We start from the raw sequence: 27,914 nt of genomic DNA on the forward strand, positions 1-27,914 counted from the left end.
TAAATAAGCTATATCTTATCAGAAATAAATTTTCTGTACTATTTAGCATGCACATTATTTTTTTTTTTTTTACATTTTCATTATAATAAATAAATCATAAATATCCTGCCCTAAATTTCCTGTATCTTTAATTCAACGCAAAACACCTTTTTCAGACCTTTTTAATCTCCTCCATAGACCTTTCCTACCCCCAACAAGAACAACAACAACAACCGCAAAGTAGTTTGTAGGCTTACTCCCAGAGTAAGTGAAAAGTTCGTCTTTCACAGTTAATGTCAAAGGTGAAATGGTAAGAAGAAGGTAGAGCCACACTACAGTATTTTCTATTAAAATTGGAAGGAAACGTGACTCAGTATTATGTCTCTGCTTCTGATAATTAATTAGAAAATTTACTGACTATACTCTGTTTTTTTCCATCTGTCCACCCGCCTGTGGTGTTTGCGTATGGTAACACTGCGTCCTGGGCTTTAGATAGTTAAGCTATGTGTAAGTTTTAGGTAAATAAAAGGATATCTGGGTGTACATTTGCTACTGAAAAGTGTTTTAATAATTTACTGTATGCAAATTACACTGTTAATATTCGAAATAGGATATTGTTATTATTGTTGAATGTAAGCTGAATGTAACTATCTAAAGCCCGGGACGCAGTGTTACCATACGCAAACACCGCAGGCTGGTGGACAGATGGAATAAAACAGAGTATAGTGCCGGTCAGAAGTAAGGACGTTGCATAGAAAACACTATAGGTGTTTAAAACTGGCGCGATATTTGAGCTCATCAATACGTATATTACCGTAAGAAAATATATGGAAAAATCATGAGAACGAAGTAAGGAAGTACAGCAACGGTGCAACCCCCGTAATTATCGAACAAATGAATTCACCTTTCAAATACTTGGTTATTTGACCAAAGCAAAATATTTCTGTGACAAGAGGATTACAACGTTTAAATTTCGTGTAAGCACAAATCATATTTTTCGTTAAACCTCGGCCTAGTTCTTGTCCTCAAAAAGAGTGTACCATCAGTCAAAGAGGCATTCATTACCACACCTTTCTTATAGTGATCAAACTTGATTTGAGCCTCCCGTCTCTGCTGTTTAAGGAATGAAAAAGCCCAAGCTATGAAATGTTCACTGGAGTGCTTACGTGCACACAGACGTAAACACACAGGGGAATGGTAGCTCCATGGTCTCTTGTTATTATTATAATAATAATATATATAAAATAACTATCAGATTGTTGACCTAAGGTCGGTCTTCTAAGTCTTGTGGTGCCTACGCTAATATATATATATATATATATATATATATATATATATTATATATATATACACATATATAGATACACACACATATATATATATATATATATATGTGTGTGTGTGTGTGTGTGTGTGTGTGTGGTGGGTTATATATATATATAAACATTCCATAGCGAAGTGTCTCCATCTTTCCTCATTCCGAATGAGCTAGTTTGCCATTTCCTCGAAATAAAATTGGCATTTGAATTAACAAAATCATTTATTTTGTTGGTCTGAGGCAAAGCTGAAAATTTATTGTGAATATCAGTATAGCTTGAATACAGGCTAACCTCCCTATAAAATCATTATATAAATACCCTATGAGGAATCTTAATATTTCAATGTTACTATAATTTTCATTACATCCTTATAATTTATCTACTCTTCAACTTAAAACAGCGAGGATATCTAGATCATCAAGAAGAAATAACAATTATACCTATTTTTAAAGCAACGCGTTTTATAATCAAGTTGCAATAAAAAAGTAAATAAATAAATAAATAAAAACCTTCTTGTTCCGAGACTAGTTTTCCCAAAACTTGTCTTACAAGCGGCGGTTTCAGGAACCGATATGGGTATCCTCACTTAGTAGTGAATATGAGGAGGTGGGGTTAGATAGGTAGTCGATTTAAGAGACTTATGCAAACACAGCTACCAGAAATAGGGTATACACAAGCTGTAAATGATCATCAAGATAGCGTCTTTCTTAATAATATACAGTCACTATGATGAGTAAAAAGTAAATCATGATGACCACTTTCATTTTGACATACGAGCCTACCACCTGCAACACGCTACATGTTATAAATTCCGCGAAATCATGGCAAATAATTTCTCTCTATTTATTCAACGGCAGAACATTACATAACTTCGAATCTGGTCAATAAACAGAGACAAAGAACTCGAAAGATTAAGAGGCGAGTGGTACTGTACAATGAATAAAATGGATGTCAAATATATATATATATATATATATATATATATATATATATTATATATATATATATATAATATATATATATATATATATATATATATATATATATATATATATATATATTATATATATATATATTACATATATATTCATACATACACTGATTATATATATATATTAGATAATATATATATATATATATATATATATATATATATATATATCTATATATATAATATATATATATATATATATATATAAAATAAAACTACCCGGTTCCCTTAACATGGGGGTGACATTAAAGAAAAATAAACACGGGTTATGTTTACTACATACCTTCCCACTGTATTTCCACGCCCTTGATAACACCCCTCCCCCCAAAGTGTCCTCCACTAAGAATTCACCCGACAGAAAGATTTCCCCACTCCGTAGTACTTTTACCATGGTACGCTAGAGGTATTGTTTAACTCCCACTACAACTGTCGACCTTTCCCTATTTTTCACATTATAACACTTATGTAGATATTGTTGTAAATTGCTGATTCTTCCTAGGTCATCATTTATATCAGCAATTCTACAGAAGACCTTGAATTCTTATCAATCCGCGTTTTTTACATATGCTAATTTTATATATTATCTAATTAAAAGTGATGAAGTGTTATTAGCAATTTTACTTCGATTGTCTAAATTTGTGTCCACATCATGTGACGAGGGCGCCACTTCTACACCTGATTTGAGGAAGTTTTTTCATAGAAATTAAAATTCCCACTTTTCGACAACTCTGAATTGCCTTCTCCCCTTGATGATAGTGGTTCCAAAAGCTGCTATCCTTTCGATTCTCAACATATATTTGTCATACGTGGTTGTTGGAGGACCCTTTCCCCCGAATGTACATGTCTGATATGCCGGTGGCGTCCTGCTTGATCGTAGTGAACAGCATCATCGTCTGTAGATTGTGCTTTGTTCAGAATTTCCCCTCAGGCTTCGCAAGCCCTTCTTCAGCTTCTACACCTACGGACCTCCTTTGGGCAAGGGCACGTTACGACACATGGCCGTCATGACCAACCAACCATGGTTGTACAGTGGCATAGGCCGCATAGCGTGTATAACTGCATTCATTGCGCATGTAGTATATGTGTGAAACAAAAGAAAACTTTCCATGATGGTAGTCAATGCAACACGAGTGTAAACTGCCAAAAGCGCCAGCACGTTAGGCGCAGCGCTGCCCCATTCAGTACAGTTCCCTCGTTTGGTTACATGCAATTGGGTCGAACGCTTATAATTTACAAAAGACGACACAGCCGTATTTGAACCCACAACACTTACAATTATTTCGGATAAACAGCAGTACTTAGAATGGGACCTCAACAAGTTCATAAATAAACCATTCTAACTGGGTTATCCAAGAATTTAGTTTCAGGCCTACAACAGATCGTCTAGTGCCATCGGTGCACCTCATGGGGTGCACTGTAGGCATTAAAGGTTCTTTGTAGCGTCCCCTAGCTGCAACCCCTTTCATTTATTTTATTATACCTCCATTCACATTAATTTTCTTCCATCGTGCTATCCATCCCCCCTAACAATTATTTCATAGTGCAACTGTGATGTTTTCCTCCGGTTATACCTTTCACCCTACTTACTCGCGGTGTCATTTCCAGAGCTGAATGACCTCATAGGTCCCAGTGCTTGGCCTAAATTCTATACTCTATTCCATCTCATACAACTTAAGACACCAGTCCACTCTTATTTCAACTTTTCCGTACTAGGCCTACATACCACATATGTGATCCAGACTAGTTAGTGATGGCATATGGGAGAGCCATTAATGAGCCTAAAGCTTTGTTTAAGTGTCAATTAGGCGCCATCCTAATAATGTACAATTCGAATTTGCACTAATGGCTTCAAACTAATAGTGAGTGAAAGGTTTAGGTACACACGTTACCTACCGGCAGGCCCTGGAGTACACAAGTGGAGTTTCAAAACGCCAACAGAAATGTCGTCATAATAACCGGTAACGTATCTTTGCACTGTCATGGTATGGAAAATAATAATTTCACAGAAAGAACAGCAAGGCCACCAAGAGCCGGAACACCCAATGACACTGAAAGTGATCTAACTTCTAACCAAGCTCCGCGTACGCCTAGAAGTTTCTGATGGAAACCGCCAATTTTCAGAAACGTCTGTATGTTTTCCATTTCGCTTGATATTTTCCCTTATCAGGACATTTTTTAGTACACTGCTGAAAATGCTGCTGTTAGTGCTAATAATCGTGATTACCTTCTCTTCATCTGAAGCTAATTCCCTTACCGTCCCCCTCAAAAAGGAGAACAAAAAATGTTTGTGTAAAATGTGGCAACATTCGTATCCGTGGACGGGACGGATAACAAATCAGTGTCGACAGACTCGACACGGCATCTTGGACAATTGGTAACGTATTCTGGCCAGTGTCTTGTGACGAACGCGCCGTGAACAAACTCCGTTTATTCCGATGTTTGTATCTTCATTGTGTAAATTTGTATTTGTTTCTTCATTGTGTGAATTTGTATTTGTGCACTTTATCGTTGCTTTAACATAACGTTCTAACAGTGTTCTGGTGAGCTGGCGGAAGAACCAACAAACCTCGTGAGGTGGTGATGTGATCATGTGTAGGCTACGTGACTGACGACTTCGAAGAATAGCCATGATAGTATAGGCCCAAAATTTAATCCTTCACATTACTCTGTACCTAACTGGCGATGCAGTTGTAGCACTGCATAGTAGTGGAACGTACTTTTCTGTTGCCTCTGCGCTTGGTTTCATGGGAGTAGGGATTTATGATATGTCTAGCTAAAAATGTAAGTGATCACCATGTCTCGATACCATGGAGGCCTACGCCCTACTTCTCCGTGTTGAATGGTTCAATGTTCACATGAAGTATTCAAATTACGAAGCTGTCGTGATAATTGTCTACAAAACTTAGCTGATAATACCTTGTTTGCGATGGCTTTATATTTGGATGATTCACCAGTTGTGTTTTGAGGTCATCACTGCAATTCTCCATTGAGAGATCCTACTCCCCAAACTTTGTCAGAATCATGGAGGGGCGGTATATACAACGTCAAGAAGTAAAGGCCACTTTGAAAAATTCAAGATGTCATGTGCAGTCCGATGAGATAGGTATTACTGAATGAAAGTTATGCCATATCAGAAACCCTTCGGTTCCGGTTTATTCATGTGTATTTTACAGGTAAGCTTATTATAACTTTTATATGTATATGCATGTATTTACACCGTTTAATGTTTCGTTTATAATTTGATTTTTTAGTTCCTTGAAAGATGATGTACCGGTGTTATTTGTCTGTTCTGCACCCATTTTGCTTATGTTAGGATTTAGCAAGTAAATACGAATGAAGTTAGGCTACCGACCGGTTCGGGTAGATCACCTTTCATTCTATGATACTCTGTTTAAAAGCAGATTTTGGATGATACATCTAAACGTCCACAATGATAAAAAAGTTAGTTGAAAAATGAACTGGCGTTAACTTCACAGTCGTCTTTTTGTACCCATTGTTCAATATTATCACAGATACAAAAGTTGATGATGCCAAATGGATGGTTATCGTATTTGGTTATGCTTAAGAATATCAGGAGGTGGATCCTTATCTAGCGAAAGGAGTTTTCCCCGAAAAATATTGTCAAACCTCACTTATGAGAATAGTTTGAGAAGAGTCGTAATACTATGTTGTCTGTACTTACATCCCTTTAGAAATTTCAGTATTGGAATTTTTCCTTGTTTGGGGTTGTTAAATAAATCTCGTAGATTCTTGTAGTATGTTGCATGGGTTGAGTCAAAGCATTTGGCAGTTGCAAGCTATATTGTTATAACTGCAATAGTGTACCTCGGCTATCAAAGGTGACGGCAATCTAAGAGAGGATCAACATAGCGAGTCTCTACCATATTGAGTACCGTCTCGAAACCCAGATTACACACACACACACACACACACACACACACACACACACACACACACATATATATATATATATATATATATATATAACAACTGATGACAAAAGTGGTATCAAGCATGTCTAGTTGAATATGTTAGGCTACAATCTAGCATAGGCCTAGCTTTTTAAACAATTTGTTTTTCATTTTATCCAATTCCACACCTACACATTCTCAAGTAGACTCTGTTATGGCCCTCATGAAAATTAGATTTTTTTTCCTGGATTACTATTTCGCGAAACAACAATCTAGATAAGATTATATATTATACATATAATAAGACACGGTTTGTATGTCCACGACGCCGATAACTACAGGTATTAAAAAACCGTGTTTGGATTCGTCTTCCAGTCTGGTTCTGTCCGTCACCGGCCTCAATTTAATAACCGTAGTTATCGGCGTCGTGGACACATAAACCTATTATGTAGGCTTATCTAGATTGTTATTGCTTTTGTGAAATTGTAATTCTAGAAAAAATCTTAAATTTTTCATGAGAGCCAGAATAGAGTCTACTTACGAATGTGTAGGTGAGGAATTGGACGTATATCATGAAAAACAAAATTTAAAAAACCTAGGCCTATGTTAGATTGTAAACAAACATATTCAATCAGACATGCTTGTCACCACTGAGGTCATCCGATATATATACTATATATATATATATATATATATATATATATATATATATATATATACATATTTATATATATGTGTGTGTGTGTGTGTGTGTTTATTTATTGATGCCAGGGGATGTGGAGGGAGAGGGGGAGGGGTTTGTGTTGGCGGTCCAACTAACGATCTCGACTTTTTTCATGCGAATGTTCACCCTTCAAACAGTCGTGGGTGAGCTGGCAGATATTACTGTGGTGACTGTTCCGTTATCTAGGTATTACTGTGCTGTCTGCCTCTTTTATCCAAGTATTGCTGTGGTGACTATCTCTTTAATCCAGAAATGACTCTATTGACTTTTTTTTTTTTTTTTTTTTTTTTTTTATCCGGGTATTACTGTCTTTATCTCCCTTTTACCAAGGTATTACAGTGGTGACTGTCCTTTTTATAGAGGTACTTCCGTGGTGACTGTTCCTTTCATGTAGGTGTTACTGTGACGACTGTCACTTTTATCCAGGTATTAGTTTGTCTATCACCTTCTATCAGGTATTACTGAACTGTCTATCCCTTTTATCCAGGTATTACTGAGCTGTCTGACACTTTTAACCAGGTATTAGTTTAATGTCTATCACCTTCTATCAGGTATTACTGAACTGTCTATCCCTTTTATTCAGGTATTACTGTGGTAACTGTCACTTTTATCCAGGTATTACTATGATGTCTGTCCCCTTTACTGTCCCCTTTAACCATGTATTACTGTACTGACTGTCCCTTTTATCCTGGTATTACTATGCTTAATGTCCCCTTTAACAGGTATTACTGCGCTGTGTGCCCCCATTAACCAGGTATTACTGTAGTGTATGCCCCTTTTGTCTAGGCATTACTGTGGTGACTGTCCCTTTTTATCCAGGTATTACTATGTTGTCTGTCCACTTTAACCAAGTATTACTGTGCTGTCTGTCCCCTTTATCCAGGTATTACTGCACTTTCTGTCCCCTTTAACCAGATATTACTGTAATATCTGCATCGTTTATCCAATATCATTGTGGTGACTGTCCCCTTTATCCAGGTATTACTGTTGTGACTGTCCCTTTTTTCCAGGTATTACTGAGGTATTATAGTTGTGACTGTCCCTTTTATCCAGGTATTACCGGGGTATTACTGTGGTGACTCTCCCTTTTATCTAGATAATACTGTTGTGACTGTCCCTTTTATTCAGGTATTACTGTTGTGACTGTCCCTTTTATCTAGATATTACTGTGATGACTGTCCCTTTTATCTAGATATTACTGTGATGGCTGTCCCTTTTATCTAGATATTACTGTAATGACTGTCCCTTTTATCTAGATATTATTGTGGTTCTGTCACTATTTTCTGATATACTGTTTGACTGTGGTAACGTCCCTTTTATCAGATATGGTGGGACTGTCCCTACGAGATTATTATTATGCTGTTCCCTATCTGTAGATTTTATCTAGATAGTTATGTGGTGATGTACTTATATAGCCCAAGTTAGGTGACTGTCTTTTATAGATATTACTGTGGGACTGTCCTTTTATATCTAGATATTATTGTGGTTACTGTCCCTTTTATCTAGATATTACTGTGGTGACTGTCCCTTTTAGCTAGATATTGTGGTGACTGTCCCTTTTACCTAGATATTATTATGGTAACTGTCCCTTTTATCTAGATATTATTGTGGTGACTGTCCCTTTTATCTAGATATTATTGTGGTGACTTTCCCTTTAATTAGATATTACTGTGGCGACTGTTCCTTCTATCTAGATATTACTGTGGCGACTGTTCCTTTTATCTAGATATTACTGTGGTGACTGTCCCTTTTATCTAGATATTACCATAGTGACTGTCCCATGTATCTAGATATTACTGTGATGACTGTCCTTTTATCTAGATATTACTGTGGTGACTGTTCCTTTTATCTAGATATTACTGTGGTGACTGTCCCTTTTATCTAGATATTACCATAGTGACTGTCCCATGTATCTAGATATTACTGTGATGACTGTCCTTTTATCTAGATATTACTATGGTGACTGTTCCTTTTATCTAGATATTACTGTGGTGACTGTCCCTTTCATCTAGATATTACTGTTGTGACTGTCCCTTTTATTCAGGTATTACTGTAGTGATTGTCCCTTTTATCTAGATGTTACTGTGATGACTGTCCATTTTATTCAGGTATTACTGTTGTAACTGTCCTCTTTATTCAGGTATTACTATGGTGAATGTTCCTTTTATCTAGATATTTCTGTGGCGACTGCCCATGTATCTAGATATTACTGTGTTGACTGTCCCTTTTATCTAGATATTACTGTGGTAATTGTCCTTTTATCTAGATATTGTTGTGGTGACTCCCTTTTATCCAGGTATTTATGTGCTGTCTGACACCTTTAACCAGGTATTACTATGCTGTCTGTCCCTTGTTTTAAGATATTTCTTTGGTAAAATGTATTACTATGGTAACTGTCCCCTTTATCCAGATATTACGATAAACTCGTAATATCTGTGGTGACTGGCCCTTTTATCCAGTTATCATTGTATTGTCTGTCCCCTTTATCTAGCTATTACTGTGGTGAGTCTGGTGAGTATCCCTTTTATTGAGGTATTTCAATGGTGTTACTGCAGTGACTGGAAAGCATTGTCAACAATATATTTCTTTGGTGCCGAGTACATGAGATTTTTTTCTTCATGTTCTCCCACTTCTATGTGGGTCGATGTTTTTGACAGGTTTCCTCCACCTGGCTCGGTCAAACACATCATTCTCTGTCAGTGATCTTCTTTGCATCCATCCACCTTTGCTTCGGTCTTCTTCCACCTCTCCCACCAAGCACCTCCATCTGCTTCACTCTCCTCCTTAAATATGTCTCATCTCTCCTCATCACATGACCATAACACTGCTGTCTTCTCTCCTGGGCCTTCTTGATAGTTATACGACTATAGTAGTACTTTTTTTTTCATCCTGTTCGTTTTTGTTACTCCACACTACCACCTAAGCATTTTCAACTTTACTGCATCCAATTTCTTCTCTTGCGCTCTCTTTACCGGCCATGTTTTGGCTCCATACATCAAAATGGTCTCACTACTGTCTTATGCTCTCTTCCTTTAACCTTTGTATGTTGATTTTGCGGTCACACAAGACACCTGACATTGTTTTCTCCTATTTTTCCATGTAGCCTGCACTCTGTGTTATTTCTACATCCAGATTTCCATCTTCAGCTACTGATAAACTCGTAAAGTTTATTTAGCACAAGTTTCAAAGAAAGGGGGATGGGGAGGGGGAAGGGAAAGGGGCCGGGTCACGGGTTTGAAACCCACTTTGTTATCGAAGTTGTGTCAAAGGATGGCCACGTTCCAAATTTTGTCTAGACCAGTCAATCGGTTCTGATTTCTATAGTACACAAATATAAAAACATACATACAAGCATTTATATATGTGAATTTTTATCACATAACGACGATTCATATACATACATCGAGCTACAAATATCCTTTAATATCCAATTCGCTCTAGCTCGGAATTAATATATTTTCATATATGTTAACTGAAGGGGAAAATTTTAGTTGATAATAAAGGGAGCGTATAAAATGCCAAAATATAGAAAGAAAGTTCTTTATTTCAGAGACTGCTGTCTCTCTTTTCAGGTAGGAAATGAATGAGAAAAGTTACAGAAAAGGCAGTATTTATACCAAGAGATCCATCCACAGGTAGCACGTTTTTCTAATTCGCCCCCACTGTTAATTCTTCTTTAATCTTCTTAAGCGTTGGTTGATTGAAGATTTTATCAATATCTGAATCCCAGGCACCCTTTGAGATGTTCATTACCTGTCTTTGTTTCATCAAGGCCGATTCTATCATCCGACGTTTGTATCGACAGTCGCTGCTATAAATTTTACGTGACAAATTCCATTTTATTCTGTGGTTATGGTTATTTGTATGATTAAAAATAGTTGAGTTCTGTTGTCCATACTGTCCTTTTATGTTGTATTAATCTCTGGGGAAGTGATTTTCCTGTAAAACCAATGTACAATTGGTCACGGTCTAGGCCTGGGATTTCATATACTCCTGTGTGAATGGGGATTGTCTTTTGTTGGGAGTTATCAGGGATTTGGATAGGTAAAAGCAAAAGGGTTAGATTTTCTGAGAGCCTGGGTAACCGTATAAATTCTGTCCAGGTGTTGAAGTTTTATCTTATTGTTGGGTGTCTCTCTGGTCTTTTCTTGAGGGGTCGGTAGGAAATTACGTTTGCTTAATGAATCGCTTTCGCTTAATCAATTATGTGGTCAGGATACTATAAAGACGAAAGCTGCTTACGAATTAGTTCAAATTCTTTTTCCAGGAAATCTGGGGAACAAAATCGTAAGCCTCTTAATTCTTACCTATATGTTGCGAGGATGGAAGTTAGAAGTTAACATAAAATTGGATAGATGGTAATAAGAAAATAACATGAAATTGGATAGATGGGCTTAGTATAAGAGGTTCTTGAAACGAAGGACCTTAATTTTTATCACAATATGGTTAGAAGTACGTGGACGGTGAAGGTGAATACAATTTTAGGGGAGTTAACCACAATATTGACGGGTTTTTGTGTAGGATGTTTGGAAGATTACTGCATAAAGTTCATCTATGCTTCACTAATTAAAGTATGAATGTACCTGATCGTTATAATCGGTTTCATCTCATCTGTCCACCAACGGTTGAAGACGTGGCACATGCGCATGTGTAGCTCGCAATTGGCTGAAAATCAACGTTTTCGATATCGTTAGCCTATTGTGATCAATATTAAAACTTTCTTCCGTGACTTATTTGAATGTTTATATGTACAAGAACCCTCACACCTTCGTATATAGATCATAAACATGCCAAGAAAGACGAGATTGTATTAGTCTAGTCATACCAGACAAACGAACGATGGGTTTTCAACCATTATTGCTTTATCTTATATGTATGTATGTAGTATGTATCTATGAATTATATATATATATATATATATATATATATATATATATATATATATATATATATATTGTGTGTGTGTGTGTGCGTGTAATTTTATTAGCACATAAAAACGCCAAAATATAGAAAGTTAGTACTATATTTCTGAGACATGCAGATTATTTCCGAAAATTACTTGCATACTTTGATAGCAGATCACACTTGCCTGCATTACTCTTTGGTACAGATCTGTATCTAAACCAGCGATTAGCGGATTCACAGAAGAAAGAGGGGGCTAGAGGAAGACGTGAAGAGGAAAAGAATATGCCTGAGAATATGAGAGTACTACATTTTTCGTCAAAAAATTTGTTCTTTTTTGGGGTGGGGGTTATTAGTCATAAACAGTAGACGTATAAGCACCATTTACCGTGCATGCGCGAATGCATTCGTGAAGATATGTCTTATTTTTATTTATTTTTTCCTCCGTTCCAAAACCAAGTTAAGTTTTTCCTCATTCGTCTTTTACGTCTTCCTCTTCACCTTTTTCTACTCTTCTAGTTTGTTCCATCTCTTCTGCTTACCAGGTTTCTGGAGTAATGTTGATTTTTCTGCCGTGTAAAAAACCAAAACTTGCCCGAAACTTGTAACAAACTACAACTGTCATGTACAGCATCATTGTAACACACTGAGACCGGGAAGCCAACAAAGCTCATTTCCTTGAATCCCCCACATCATCTTTCAATTTTCTTCCCCTTCATTTCTCTTCCTTCCTCTCCTTTCCATGTCTCCTCACACTCCTTTCCTTCCTCATTTACTATTTAATCCTCTCACTCTTGTCCACTGTTGTTCTTCCTCCGTTATTTCTACTCTTCCTCATTTACCTTTTACTTCTCACCCTATTCTTTTTCCTCTTTTCTTCCTTCTTCCTCGTTTACTCCTCCTCACCATTTCTTCTTCCCTTCATCAAATAAACATGATAGTGGTGGAATGCAAATGAGTCTCACAAATAATGGGATGCCTCTAGACGATAATACCCCCAATGCCCGCTAGTTGGATGGGGGTACGATAACAGTCGGATATTTCATAATTGGTTGGACAATTGGGTCGAATATCCCTGTCGTTAAGGACATGCCATTAATCATTCGCTCTCAGGTCAACTCTGTCAACTCGTTTGAGTTAGGGGGAAAAAAAAAGAGAGAGGAAAAAATATGCCTATCAATTAGGCTAGCTTAGAGGAGAACCATTAAGGTTTCGTTTTCAGTCCGGCAGTTTTAATATTAATTTGTCTGTTTTCCCCTTGTTCACTTTGCATCGTTCTACACACACACACACACACACACACACACACACACATTCATTTTGTGGTTCATGTGGAACAGTCTCCCTGAGGATGTCGTGCAACTGGAACTTAATGAATTACTACCCTAAAATAATTTTTTTATTTTATAATTTACTTTCATTTAAAAAATTTTTTGAAGGGGTTAATTTTTTTTCTTTTTAGTAAGTGATCTATTTCTGTATTTCCCGTTAGACCTTCTGTTACTTCTTTCTAATGAACACCATATTCTTTGGAAGCTTGAATTTCAAGTCGGTGGCCCCTGTGAGCTTGTTCCATGTGACTAAGGTTCATCTTCTGAATAATATAATAATAATGGTTATAAAGTCCCGATATCGATCCCTGGATGGGAGAGGAAGATTTAGGTTAATTTACCGAAGACGGTATTGTCTCACTTGATATTAAGCTAAGAATGATGTACCTTTTTATTACTCGACTATGATGGGTTGCAGACAGGGAGGCGAATGACATGGAATGCGCAACCTTAGTCTGAAAGATTTTCCAAGAATCGGAAAGCTACCAACTTCTAGCGCCATGTTCTTAAGGGGAAAAAGGCAAAGGGACCTCCGTAGATGAAGCAACGATGATCTGAAGTGTTCTGTTGGGAGGGATCATTCTCTATTTGCCAGTTACAGTATGAATGTAATAGTGACTATTGTTTTATTATTTTCTCTGTAGCCATCCTCTGTCAAAAGAAACTGCAGTTTGTTAGGTTATGTATCAGGAATTAAAGGGAAGTTGATGAACATATAACTCAAAATTGATGAAACCAATGAAGTGATGCTTCCACAAGAGAATATAGTTTTGTGGCAATGGAGTAATTATTTCTAGGGTTGTTGAATGCTGGCGATAGAGGGGAGGCAGAGCTTAATGAAGCAAGATTGGAAAAACGATGAAGTTAAAGGACAGCAAATATACGTACAGATAGGTTGTGACTGAGCGTTGAATGGCAGATGTTCGCTGACGACACAGTACTGGTTGTGGATATTGAAGAAATATTGCAGGGATTAGTGAAACGTTTTGAAAGGAGAGTTTCGATTGAACATGAGAAGGGAAATGGTCAGAATAATGAATAAAGACTATGAAGAAGCAGTGACTGAATGTTAACATGGACAGTGAGAGAATGGAAGACTCTTTTCAACCCCTTGGGAGTAAATATTTGGAGGATGGTAGGATGAGAGAAGAGCTATGTCACTAAGTAGTGGAAGCAAAACGGTAGTAGGGTGTGGTGCAAAAGCCTTGCAGGAGACTTGGAGTGCTTATGGCGGTCAAGGAATTGTCGAACCGACTCTCCTCTGTGGAAGTAAAGTGGAGTTGTTGAAAGTGATTGAAAGAAAGTATATATATAGTGAGGCTGTGTATATATTATATATATATATATATATATATATATATATATATATATACATACATACATACGTACACTTAGTTTGGCATTATGGTAGGCTATACTTGGTGTACTGGGAATCATAAAGAGTGAGAAATGTGAAGGAGCGCATAGATAAAAAAAAAAAAAAAAACACTGGTACGTGGTGAAAAGACCATACACTGCTGAGTGTAGGGAGGGGCGTAGAGGGAATGTGTGTGTAAATGGATGGATAGGCTGTGTGAAAGAGGCACTCGAAGCAAGGACCACAACATCTAGGAAACGCTAGACTAAGTGTAAGATTGTGTTGAAGTAAACAATTTGTGTACTCGCTGCTGATGACCCTTTTGTGTAGGTATATGAGGTGATTGGTAATTTAAACGTTTTCTGGACGGGAAATTCACCAACAAAAAAAATCAGAAATTCAAGTGTGAGTGTTTACATTGTTTGCACACACACACACACACACACACCACACACATATATATATATATATAATATATAATATATCTATATATATATGTATGTATATATATATATATATATACACATACAACATATATATATATATATATATATCAATATATATAAACAAATACATATATATATATATGTATGTACGTATGTATATATATAATTTATATATATATATATATATCATTATTATATATATATATATATATATATATACACACATATATATAATATATATATATATATATATATATACTATAATATATAGAATACTATATATATCCACAATTATATATTATTATATATATATATATAGATCTTCATATATACGTATTAATATATATATATCTATATATATATCTATATATATATATATCTATATATATATATATCTATAATATATATATATATATATGATTAGCTTTCCCCTAGCTAGGATTTATGAGGGCATAAATGTGCAATTCGTATGCCTTTCTCCACGACAGTCGACAGACTGTCTGTAACTAATTCAGTGTTTAGTTCGACTGAGGCATCGTGGATTTTTACAAAGTCAGCAGTTATCCTTTTGTCATCACTTGACACTCAAACCTAGGTCTTCTTGATATGTGAACCTTCTTAATTGCTAAAATATGAGGGCTAAATAATATACATACATGTCTTTAATATTGGTGAGTAAATTTTATGGTTATGTGTGAGTGAATATGAGGAGTCTCTCTCTCTCTCTCTCTCTCTCTCTCTCTCTCTCTCTCTCTCTCACACACACCACACACACACACACACACACACACACACACACACACACACATATATATATATATATATATATATATATACATATATATATATATAATAAGTATGTATGAAATAGTGAGGTTGTGCATATATAAAATCTGAACAAAAATGTCATTAACACTAGTTTAAATATCTTAGCTTTCAAGAATTCCCAGTCTGCAGTGGTTTCGGTTGTCACCTTTCTCAGCCACTAGAAAGGGAGAGAGAGAGAGAGAGAGAGAGAGAGAGAGAGAGAGAGAGAGAGAGAGAGAATCCTCATATTCACTCAAACATAACCATAAAATTCACTCACTAATACTTATGACACCCGTAAAATCCACCACTATATTACGTTCTGATCATCTTGGTTAGATCGAGAGAGAAGTTAGGCTGTATAAGGACTTGGCGCAATCAAGATACTTACATAGCCAAAGCTGTTACTTACCGAGGTTGTTTTGCTGATTCCTGCGTCGTTAACTACGTATTTTATTTGGTTTTGCGGGAGAAGTCTTTGAAATATGCAGTGGGAGAACCTTGTTGCCTCAGAAATCATTATTTTTTAAAGGATAAATTGAAGCTTACCATGCCACAGCGAAGGCGAGGCTTGAGGGCCTTGGAAACAAAGACCTGGGAGATTGAACCTGTGCGAGGTGGAGAGGGAAAGGGCTTTGAGGCGAACTTTTGAATATCTGTAGTTGTATGCATTATCAGTTGACCATAATTCACCGTCTTGCCCACAGAGTTCGTCACCTTTTACAAAATATTTCTATGGAAATCGTAATCTTTTTTTTAAACGTTAGCTAGCCAGTGACCATCGCATTCACGGAATCGATGAGTTTCTCAAGAAAATGGTAAATTTGATATCGTCCAAGAAAATTCACATTTTGTCATTTGGGTTTATAAAGTTCGTTATCCCGTCACTACAGTTAAAATTTTTAAATTCTGGTGCGAAGGTTCTAAGCTTTCCTTACATATGGATTTACAATGACTACACGTATATATACACACACATGTATATAGATATACGTATATAATATATGTAATATGTAAGTATGTTTGTATTTAAAATGTAACAGAGAGACGAGGGCATTTAAAGCATAATTATTTCTGGTCTTGGATATGCCTTGGCAGCATGCAGTTATGTAAGCCTAACTCGAGAAGAAGGTAAAAACAAAACGGGAGACTGAACAGATCCACATCGCAGTATCATATTCCGCGGAGAGGAAAAAATGCAAAATGCGAAAAGGCGTTTTATGCCATAAAAGCACACGCGAGTCGTAAACACTTGTGTAATCTCTGTGTTGATTTTAAGTCTTCGCCTTTACAATGAGAGGCGGCGGAGACCGGGGAGTCTAGAGGAGGTCTCCTTGCTATATATCTCCGGCCGGACGGGTTGGCGATGCTGAGACCTGATAACCAGACCCCGGGATGCTTTCCATAAACGACCTGGTCTCTATGTTATCCTACCTGTAATCAGCGGAGTTTAAGAATGTGAGAAAAAGTCCCCTCCGTGTCTGCTTGTAGTCATGCATGTGAAGGCTGGCGGCCACTTGCTACAACTGTGGCCGAATTAGTCAGTCATGCTATGAACGATCAAAACTAATTGTATGATACTGAAATGAGCTTCCATATGACAATGCATTCATAATATGTTTAGTTCATTTCGGATGTACAGAGTCATCCTGTCATCATCAGCTGTCTTTGGGAACATATATTGTAAAGTAACATGCATCCATGGCATTAGGATAAATCAGCATATATGACGGCGACAAGTGTCTTTCTGTCCAGTCTGCATATTCCCGACCAGTAACCGAGTACTGAGACCTTCCCTGAAAAAAGCGGGACGCCATATCTTCAAAACTAACCATAGAATCTTGAAAATAATCTCATTATGCTTCCCGCACCCAAATTACAAGACTTGTACTACTGTTTAAACTAATCTAACCTAAACGTAATATAGTATGAAAAAAAAAAAAAAACGGGGCTGGTGTAATACTAGTATCCGTCTCGGGAATTTGAGTCCCGTCTTTGTGTTCCAGCAGTCGCTGTTATCCATTCCCAAATGTAGCTAGTGGCGGAAGCAGGCCGGGATCGAACCACGTTCCTTACTAATGCATTCCATTCACGCGGGGAAAAGAGGACTCCTCAGGAAATAGGGATGTGGCGGGATCCCGCCCCCCCCCCCCCCACACACACAACACTTTTGAAGAAGAGGAATCTGCCAAATCCTCCTGTTCTTGCCGCTTAGATGTCTAGCTGGTAGGTGAACGTCTACTGAATAGTCAACTGTTATTGTATGGGGATCAGCAAGTGACTGATTATTTTTCTGTGCTCCATGATGTTGCTGCATATTGAGTCGGCATTCCAAACTTTATGGGTTGACCGCAGAGGTAAATAAATAATTAGGGGTCGATATGTTACTGATTATTTTTCTGTGCTCCAGTAACTTCTGCTTGTCAGTGCTGGCATAATATTGCTGCATGCTGGCTCTGCTTATATTTGTTGACGTTAAGTTCGTTTTTAGAATTTTTTTATTGAACTTGGCATTTTGTTGGATCGAGGAATTTACTTATTAAATGGCTAGATTCATTCACACACACACACACACACACACACACACACACACACACACACATATATATATATATATGACAGATAAATAAATGTGTATATATATAATTATATATGTACGTATAAACGTACACACACACATATATGTTAGTGAGTGTGTGGGTGTTAGTGTTTGTATGTGTGTTTGTGTATAATGAACCTAGCCATTTAAGTAAGTAAATTGCTCGATCCAACAACAGGTCAAGTTCAGTAAAATAAAAAAAGAACAAACTTGAGGTAAACAAATAATAGGAGCAACGAAGATGAGCAACCCGTTGTACAACGAAACTTGGAACAACATCAACCGGTGCGTTGATTTACACAAGTAGTTGGCTCAGCCAAGGCTACATCCGAACGTTACTATTTACACAGCAAACACCGCCACTTTCTAAAGAAAATAAGGTAGTCTGTTCACCTGGAAAGTCCGTAGAACGAATAGCTTCCTGGATTATACGTTTTACCTGGAAAGTCATCGAAACACTGATTGCCTCTTCAGAAAATCATTAATCATAAATTTCCTCACGCATGCCAGAGGGAGTACATAAAATCATTAATATATCGATCCCTACGTAAAGTTTCAGATAGTTCACAGAACCCTAAACGTTTGATATTTGGACATTTTCTAATTCTTGTAATTTGACAATACTAAGTGTAATAATCATAACGCTGATAATAGTGGATTATAAGAAATATAGGCCGAGCCAGCTAGCAGCACTATTAGACCAACACTGATAAGCAGAAGTTACTGTAGTACAGAAAAATGATCACTGGCATATTGACCCATAATTATTTATTGATCTCTGTGTTCGAGAATACAAAGGGAGATTCGAGGTTTAATATTTGCGAATTATATACATGATATAATTAGTAGTATAATATATATTATATATATATCTATATATATATAAAGATATATATATATATATATATAAATATATGATAGATACATCGAGCTACAATGTCCTTTAATATCTAATTCGCTCTACTCGGCAATTAATATATATTCATATATGCTTAACCGAAGGGGAATTTTTTCAACGATAATAGATTTGCCTGGTCCCGGGTAGGTAAAAGCTTCACTGACGTTCCTGGATTTGAATGTCTTCTTGGGTTCGCGCCCGGGACCAGCAATCTATTATCGTGAAAAAATTCCCCCTCTGTTAAGCATATATGGAAATATATTAATTCCGAGGTAGAGCGAATTGAGGGATTAAAGGACATTGTAGCTCGATGTATATATATATATATATCATTTATATAATATATATGATAATATATATATAATATATATATATAATATATATATATATATATATTTAATATTATTTATATATATAAAAATATATATAAATCTTCACGTGTTACTTGTGATCGTATAACATATACATATAATATATATACATACATATATATATATATATATATATATATATATATATATATAATATTTATATATACATACATATATATATATATATTATATATATATATATATATATATATAGATATATACATTTCAGCCCGCTTCAGACCACACTTACGACCAATTAACGGGCAACGTCACAAACGTGGTTAACACTGTCACAAGTACGATATACTACATACATGTGTGAGTGGGCGTTTAAGTTATATCTTATAGTTATCATTGTTTTTTTATGTTATTGCATTATTTCATAAGTGTGGTCTGAAGCGGGCTGAAATTTATATATATTTATGTATATATATATATATGTATGTATATATATATTATATATATGTATGTATATATATATATATATGTATATGTATATGTTATACGATCACAAGTAACACGTGAAGATTGTATATCAAGAGCCAGCAGGAAAATGAAAAGCAGCAGTACCTAGCACTTTCGTGTATTCTTGATACACTCATCAGGGTACATTCTTTTTTATATATTGTACCCTGATGAGGTGTATCAAGAATACACGAAAGCGCTAGGTACTGCTGCTTTTCATTTTTCCTGCCAGGCGGCTTGATATATATATATATATATATATATATATATATATATATATATATATATATATATATATATATATGTATATATATTATATATGTATATATATATAAATATATATATATTTATCATTAGTGCCTCCAACAGCAAGTAACGCTAAGGAAAATGTGAAATTCCGCCCATGCTTTATCTTTCACAAATCTCCACTTATCTCCAACCTTCCTTATAGTTTCCTTCCAAACTGGGGTGGGTCTTCCAAATCTTCTGGTGCCCACAGGAACCCAACTAACTATATTACATACCATTTTCCTTGGTTTAGCTCGATAGACACGTCCAAGCCATCTCCATCTTCCGTTCATTATTATTTTATTATCATTTCTCACTGTCCTGCCATCTGAATCTTGATATTCTTCTTTAAGCTTTATTCCCAAATCTACGAAATCTTTTAGGTATAGTTTCATCGCCATACTATGATTCATATCTCTCTAGTGATACAGGCGTTACTAGACAGACCTATGTGTAAATTTTACCTACGTATATACAGTTTCATTTGGTCTGATTTTCAAATCGTATTCAGCCTGCCCAGTGATTGATTTGCCTTTTTTAGTCTTTATCTAAATTCCAACTCAAGAAAACCTGTAGGGTGATGTGGGGGAATACCAACCTATTAATAGAAAAAATTGCCTAAAAATCTATTTTCTACCTGAGAGAGTGCACACTGTACCCAAAACACATGGCCCACCTATGGTATACTCATAAATCCTTAACTCAGAGAATAAGTGTCATATTTTGCACGTTAAAAAATTTCAGTACCTCGGTCGGTGCTCTGAAAATGTGGGAAAACACCCTCCAAAAACCAAATTTCCTGTTTTTAGCAAACTACACTGATGATCAGGCTTCCAAGAAGGCAGTCGGCTAGATCAGAAAGACTTAATGACATTAGACATATGAATGGGTAAAGTTGGACCCACCCCATAAAAAATTCCTGTTTTCACCATGTCACTGATATTGCATCATCCCAAAAAAATTTTTCATACCTGATAAACACATACGACGTGATGGCGTAAACCTGTTGCTTTCGTGTTGTTCACTGAGATGGTTGCTGTGTTGGTGGTGAGTTTCGGTGCGAAATTTGAAATAGTTTTCATACCAAAGCATTCGGTCGGTGTTCCTCCTTGGTCGGTATTCACCCACATCACCCTACTGCATATCATTGTTCCTAAATATCTCTCCAGAGATATGATACATTCTATTAAGCTAGCTTTGTAAACCTTGCGGTGTTTTGCTGATTAAAACTGCCACATCCACATGTTCTGAGTCGGTCAAGTTATTTCTTATGAAATACATGAGAAGGGCAAACAGCATAGGTAAAATATTATTCCCGTGCAACACCTCAACATTTACTGCAGATTCTCTCGACAAAGGATATTGTTATACTGTGGAGTATTAGCCGCAAGAGATACACTAATATCGAGTTCACTATAGCATCTATGCTCATTAGTTCTTGCTTCCTTTCAAATTTAGGCAGTTCAAATTCTGCTTAGGTCTTCCATTCACACTCATCTGTCTTGCAAAAGATATTAGGAGCACACTTGAAAAATTCTTTTAATTTTGCTGAAAAAAATAGGAGATTAAATCGTAACAATAAGATAATTTGTAATTTTGATCTTGAATCCCTTTACTAATATTCTTGTAAGAAAATGGGATGGATTTATTTTATAAACAAAACGAAGTGACTAAACTTAGACTTACCTGTACTCTACCTAATACCAATAGTATATTTATTGCCCTCACACTACTTTGAGACCTGGGTGAGACCTCGATGTAAATCAAATTAATAAATTATATATATATATATATATATATATATATATGTAGTATATATCTTATATATTATATATATCAAGTATAAAAGACTCATTAAAACACATTTGTTTAAAGCTAAGGACCTTAGCTTTAAACCATTGTTTAATGGGCCTTTTATACTTGAGACGGTTCCTATTTTTACAGAAGAATTTATTTACACATATAATATATATATATATATATATATATATATATATATATATATATATATATATATATATATATATATATATATATATATATATATATATATATATTTCCATTCCTTTTTAGTTGCTTCAGTTACATTACCCAGCATTGTTGACATTTAACATTTAACCACTTCTCTGCCCTTTGTCCCACATTCCTTTCGTGGCTGAACTATAGTTTTTGGTTATTAATATAGGGCTGAACTTGGACGTAACGGATATTGAGAGTGTCACTATTCATATTCATCACAGTGACCTAAAAAACTGTGGCTTAGACACTAATATCTGTATTTTTGGTTATTTTTACATGTCATCACCTTCCCAGCCCTTTTCATCCCCACTTCTTATTGGGGCTGACCTTGGACTGCAACCTCAAAAACTGTGGATTAGACGCTTATGTCTGTCATTTTTTGGTTATTTTTACATGTCACCCCCTTCCCAACCCTTTCTCATCCCCCTCCTTTCTCATCCCCCTCCTATTGGGGCTGAACTTGGACTTAAAGGCCATCAAGAGTGTCACTATTCATCTCGGCTACCGCTAAGACTGTGGATGAAACACTAATATCTTTCGTTTTCGGTTGTTTTTTCCTACCTCTTGTCAGCCCTGTTCCTATCAGGGCTGAATTTGGACTGGAAGGGTATCAAGAGTGTCACCATTCATTTCAGCGGCCTTCAAAACTATAGATTAGACACTATTATCTGTCATTTTTTATTATCTTTACATGTCACACCCTTCCCACCCCCTTCCTAATGGGGCTGAGTTTTGACTTAAAGCATTGTGAGTGCCACTATTCTTCTCAGAGACCTCGAAAACTATGGATAAGAAATTAATATCTTGTCGTTTTTGGTCATGGCTGAACTTAGACTTAAAGAGCATCAGGAGTGTCACTATCCATTTCAACAACCTTGAAAACTATGGATTAGACTCTTAACATCTGTAGTTTTCTATAATTTTTACGTTACCCCTTCTCGCCTCCCTACTTATTGAGGCTGAACTTGGAATTAGATGGCATCGGGAATGCTGCTATTCTTCTCACCGACCTGGAAAACTGTGGATTAGACACCAGTATCTGTTGTTTTCAGTAATTTTTACATTTTACCCCCTTCCTACAACCCCCCTCCCATAACCAATGGTCCGATTTTAATTCTATGTTCACCATGACCTTTCCCGGTTTTATATTGACTTATTTTTAAAATCTCGTCAAAATCGGTCAAGAAAGTGGAGTTGTATAGTATTCATACAAACAAACAAACAAACAGACATTTTCTCGTTTACATATATAGATATGTGCACATACATACATACATATATTGATTTATCACATAATGTGTAGTGGACATGTTTATATATATAGATATATATATATATTATATATATATATATATATATATATGTGTGTGTGTGTGTGTGTGTGTGTGTGTGTGTGTGTGTGTGTGTGTGTGTTTATGATATAACCTATAAAGAAAAGGGCCGTAACATCGTTGGAAAAATTGTTTGACCTTTCGGAGTCAAGTCGAAGTAGGAAAAGGCAGAAGAAAAAAAATCATTAACATGAACGTAATCTTAAATAACCACTTGGCAGTAAAAGCAATCTTTCCGAAAAAAAGTGGCAACGATCATCTAAAAGTAGAAATTATATCATGACCATATTTCATGAAGATATGACCATATTAGCAAGACTAATTATTAACTAGTGTGGTCGGTCGCTATGCATAACAATTTTATTGACATATTTACATTTGTACATTAAAATCGCGTTAATATGAGTCTAATCTATTATTGCACTGATGTATATTAAAACCGTCAAAAATTTATACGTGGAGAAATTCAACAAATCTTTGTTAAATGGCATTTTTTCTTTGTGGCGTTTTACATACCGATTTAGAGGCCATTTTATATCACATTTAGTGAAATTCAGCAGTATTGAAATATCTTTTCCAACTGAAACTCTGGTCATTATTTCGTCTTTTAAAGTTAATCGGCTCAACTATTATGTACTTTATCACTTTATCACACAGAACCATATAAAACTGATTTTATCGGTAGTTCTCTTTTATTGTCGTTCATGTCTGGTAAAGATAGGTCAAATTTCCTTCTAAAACCTCTTCTCATTTACTTTATCATAAGTCTTTTACAGCATTTTATTGACAGAATCTTATCATATCCATATCTGAAAAACAGATGTCAACTGCTAAATTCTTTGGTCAGGTCTGTTTACAACACATATACTGTAGGCCAAGATAAAAAAAGTTTGAAATTAATATTGTTGTCTTATTGTCATAATGACTACAAAAGAGGCAAAACAAAAGTACACACACACACACACACACACACACACACACACACACACACACACACACACACATGCACATATATGCGAGTGTGTTGTGTGTGTGTGTGTAATTTTGTTTTCATTCTTTTGTAGTCATTATAACAATATGAAAACAATTTTAATTTCATTTGCACAATGTTCGCATATTTTGACACCATATCTATAAAACGGCACCATAGTCTGCTCAAATTCTCATTGTATCGAGACATCTATAGATATATGTTGATACATAATGCACTTATCTGTATACACATCCGTTATTTCTCACTGTTATTTTTCATATAAAGTTTTTATTTATGAAACCTTCTCCATTGGCCTTTGCGATGCGTTAGTGCTTGCTACTTGTTTTGCAGCCCTCCTGGATTCGCATATTATTTTCTTGGGCTTCTACTCCCCACACTATCCTGTGTCAGAGTTATTTTGTTCTTCATAATGAAATACCAATATGGAACCGACTTAGTAGTGTTTCGGATGCATTTTCACAGACGGTCAAGGAAGTCTGTAATGCTACTTGAAAGCTCCAGGATCTTGCGATATAGTTCATTTAGATTATTATTTATTAATTGTTGAATATCTGTTTATTTGTAAGTTGCAGCAGTTAATACTCTCTCTCTCTCTCTCTCTCTCTCTCTCTCTCTCTCTCTCTCTCTCTCTCTCTCTCTCTCTCTCTCCATTTTCCCCTGACATTCTGTTCCTTTGAAACTTACGAGACGGGATTAATTTTAACTGTTGCATTTTTGTTATATTTATTTTTTTTATTATATAGTTCAACTGCGCCATTTTCTGTTTCTGATTTATCTGTGAAGATCTTTTGTTTTTGCCCAGATTTTTCAGTAGTTTGGAAAATATTAGCAATGGCATATGACATTTTATTAGTTAAAAGAAAAATTATGTGAAAACAATCAATAATGCAGCCAAACTTTCAGTGCGGGAGATCCGGGAGCCCTGTTGCAACGGGAAACTGATTGGGAAAGGCTCTTTGTAAGATTTAAACCTGTAGATGTTGCTTTGACAGGCTTCAGGGTCGAAGGAACTGGATAGTCAACTAAGGTCTTGGGGTCCTCGGAGAGAGAGAGAGAGAGAGAGAGAGAGAGAGAGAGAGAGAGAGAGAGAGAGAGAGAGAGAGAGAGCGTGCTACTTATCATTGATGCATGTCTTCCTTTTGATAGCTGATCCGGTTTTTAATGCTGTGCAAATTTACATGAACTCTAAACATATGGTTTCTAATGCACGTGTTATTGAAGTAGCCTAATTGCTGCAATTGTAGAAATTCCGATGAAATTTGACGTGGATGCAGTTTTAGCAGGTAATATAAATTTAAGGAGCTGATATAGATTTTTGCCCACCGATATCTCAAGCATCAACATCAGCAGTAGCAGCAATTGTAATAATGGCACCAGTAGTGACAATCCTGGCCATTTCTTATCGGGGCAAAAATGCTAATTGATAATTAATATTATTGTTACTACTTCCTCTCTCTCTCTCTCTCTCTCTCTCTCTCTCTCTCTCTCTCTCTCTCTCTCTCTCTCTCTCTCTCTCTCTCTCTCTCTCTCTCAGACATCAACTCCGGCCTCTGCTTAATCCATTAATTATGGCGCACCATTAAGACGATCCCCTTATGGACGAGGATTCCAGATTGTCACAAAGCTGGTGGAGTTGAATGACAAGGTTTCTCATGCGGTCATTATGACTGAGGTGAGAGAGAGAGAGAGAGAGAGAGAGCTCTATTTTGCGGTCTTCATGCAGTTAATTGAACTAACATAATCATATATATGCTACTATAATCACTTGGACGAGGATATCAATCATCAATTCGTCAATTATACAGTAAATGATGTCAAGCAGGACGCAAACACAGTGACACTTTATGTAAATGAAATAAAAGTTTACTAGTGTGGAATTAGGAGAAAAATAGATGAAAAACCAAATCACTTAGCTTGATGAGGTAGCAAGGTATGTGTGCTGGAACCAGTGTTGGAGGTATGGGGAAGAAGCTCCCAGGTCCAGCCCAGTTTCCTGACTTTGTAACTTTGTTGTTTGTTGGGTACATTTAGCGTCACAGAAACCCTTCAATCAAACCATGGCGTTGTAAAATGTATTAAGGTACGTTAATATTATGGCCCATGTTTTTAGGCTACGAAATGCATCCAATACGGCCTTCGGTCAAACTAATGCGTTCTGGACTTGATAAGGTTAGGTACAGATATACTGGTTTTAGGGTACATTTGTGTTAAGATAGCCCAACCAAGATGTTGTAGACTAGGTAAGATTGGGTTAAGCTAATGTTTTCGAGAACCATTTACGCCAAACAACTCGAGAATCGCAGCGGAGTCTAGTGACACCCGTAGCACTTGGGCCCCACACTAAGTTTTTTTTTTTTTTTTTTTGTCCGCAGTCAAAGAGAAGGAACCAATCATTAAACGGATTTGACAAAATTTTCCTAAGGCTCGATTTGTTTTGCTAAGAATATGGTTAACGCTTTTATTAAAGATAACTTAAAATTGTTTCATGTTTATTAAAAGCATAGTTCATCTTCGTTTATATAATTAGAATATATCACCAGCTAGTGAGAATTTTAGACTCCCATATTGAAGAAAACACGGGAAATTTCTGTTCTTAAGCTAGAAATGAATACAGATTGCCATGGAGGAAACTGATTGCAGTCCTTTGTTTACACGGTTACAAGTGTACACATACCGCCAACAATGACGGAAATGTACAAAGGTTAAGATAGCAAGTCCAGAGTATTGGAATGTTAAGCACTTACCCCAAGATCAGACCAAGGTGCCTAACATTTTCAGTGATAGTGGGGAGAGAGAGAGAAGAGAGAGAGAGAGAGAGAGAGAGAGAGAGAGAGAGAGAGAGAGAGAGGCTGGGCTCTGGCTAGGTGACAGGAATTGTAAATTTAAAGACTTCGTTAATATTGGATTGTCTTAGTTAAGCAGCATTATATATATATATATATATATATATATGATATATATATATATATATATATATATATATATATATATATATATATAATATATATATAGATATATATATATATAATATATATATATATATATATATATATATATAATATATACGTATATATATACATACATATATATATCATATATATATATATATATATATATATATATATATATATATATATTACATTCTTAGAAATATGGATATGAAAATTGATCTCTTGACTACT

General features: G+C 35.8%; 1 protein-coding gene and 1 long non-coding RNA gene across 2 annotated transcripts in view; one reads left to right on the top strand and one right to left on the bottom strand.

Moving 5' to 3' along the window:
• Positions 1 to 4,363, bottom strand: part of LOC135205967 (uncharacterized) — a 164,558-nt gene extending 160,195 nt beyond the window's left edge. Inside the window, exon 1 of the long non-coding RNA XR_010312651.1 lies at positions 4,183 to 4,363. This is a non-coding gene — a long non-coding RNA (uncharacterized LOC135205967). The remainder of the gene's footprint in view (positions 1 to 4,182) is intronic.
• Positions 4,364 to 4,661: 298 nt separating this feature from the next.
• LOC135206259 (myosin-11-like) overlaps positions 4,662 to 27,914 on the top strand; it is a 1,008,036-nt gene continuing 984,783 nt past the window's right edge. Inside the window, exon 1 of the mRNA XM_064237668.1 lies at positions 4,662 to 5,462. The gene's annotated coding sequence lies outside the window, so the exon portion shown is untranslated. The remainder of the gene's footprint in view (positions 5,463 to 27,914) is intronic.

This window comes from Macrobrachium nipponense, chromosome 29 (genome assembly GCF_015104395.2).
Source record: "Macrobrachium nipponense isolate FS-2020 chromosome 29, ASM1510439v2, whole genome shotgun sequence".
Classification (NCBI taxonomy): domain Eukaryota; kingdom Metazoa; phylum Arthropoda; class Malacostraca; order Decapoda; family Palaemonidae; genus Macrobrachium; species Macrobrachium nipponense.